This window comes from Uloborus diversus, chromosome 9 (genome assembly GCF_026930045.1).
Source record: "Uloborus diversus isolate 005 chromosome 9, Udiv.v.3.1, whole genome shotgun sequence".
In the NCBI taxonomy this organism is placed as follows: domain Eukaryota; kingdom Metazoa; phylum Arthropoda; class Arachnida; order Araneae; family Uloboridae; genus Uloborus; species Uloborus diversus.
The window spans coordinates 17,218,757-17,220,326 of NC_072739.1; positions in this window are offsets into that span (position 1 = coordinate 17,218,757).

Here is a 1,570-nt window from a genome sequence, read left to right on the forward strand (position 1 = left end):
ACAAAATTAAGTACTCTTAATTCCCTACGCATTTTCCGCCAATTATCTGTTCAAAAAAAGAAAAAAAAAGGGTAAAATTAATGAGGTGCGATTATACATTGCTGCACATTTGTGCATCTTTTTTCCTTAACGTCAAAGTATTGAATCTTACTTATTAACCACAGGATGAACTTCCTAAGATTGCTTTTGTGTCTGTTAGGTTGTTTATTTTACCGAGCTTGAAATTTCCTTTTACGCTTTCAATCCTACGTAAAATAAACAACCATACAGGCAAAGAGGAAGCCTTCAATTATGCCTTAGCTCCTTTGCCTTTATTCCATTGTCTCAAAGTAATTAGCGTACTATAATCACGATTTCAAGAAGAAATCTTTGGTTTTTGAATTAATTCAATAAAAGCTCAAAAGTTATTACTTCTTCGCGTTTTTAATTGAATTGCTAAAATTGAACTTTCAATTAAAAAAACTTTGTTTTTTGCTGTTATACTATTTGTTGTCACCGCAGATTATAAAGGTTTTCCTTTCTTCAGACTTTAGTGATTCTTTAATTTTATAACCAAGCTGTATTCTTCTTTTATATATTTTGAAATTAACTAATTGCTTTTTTTTTTCCTTGCATTTCAAAGTTGTTTGTTACAAAAGCAATCTAAGATTTTTTCTCGTTACATACTGAAATCATTTGAAATAGAGTTAACTTGTGTACTTAAGAAAATATCTTAATTTTTTTATTGTTAAAATGCTGTATTCATTCATTAAAATCTATGTTCTTGATTAGAGAAAAGCTCCCTATGAATGGTTGTCAAAGGGTTTCATCTGTTTTGCATAAATATGTCAATTAGTTATATAAGAATAACTACATTATTTCTATTCTTTTACTATTACTTGTTATTCTTGCAACAATTATTATACTGTTTGAAAACTTAGAACTAAAAACTACTTGAAATTATTTTGAACTATCATAAATACACATGTTTTTAAAAGTAATTTTAATAGTTTCTTAAATTCTTTTGCTAAGTGGTTTCTGGAAGTAAAGTTCTTTTTTTTTAAATTTTCTATAATCTTTCCATTGTATAAAAATTTAATATAGTGTTTTGTAGGTCATTCCCCCCCCCCCCAAATTGTCATGTTTTTTTTTTTTTTGAACCATTTTATTAAAAAAAGTAGCATCTTTTTAAAATATATCTTTAGTTCAACAACTTTACATAACTTAAAACATTTAAAATACTGCATTTTATACAAACATAAAATAGATTTAAAGTAAAGCAAAGAAAGAAAACCATTATCATTGGTAACGTAAATCAGGGAAATTTGGTGAACTTAATCAGGGAAATCAGGGAAAAGTCAGGGAACTTTTTTTCACAGTTCCTGTCGCCACCCTGTTTCAGAAATCTTGTCAAGCCTACTTTTAAGTGTATGAAGCATATCTGTTTCTCAGAGCTAGAATAGTGTAAGTACAGAAATTTGCGATTTTTCATTTATTAGTGCATTGTATGTAGAATCCTATTCCACATCGAGTCATGTGAATGCAATTCTAAAAAAATTTCTTTGTACTGTTTTGTCAGTGTTAAAAGAGT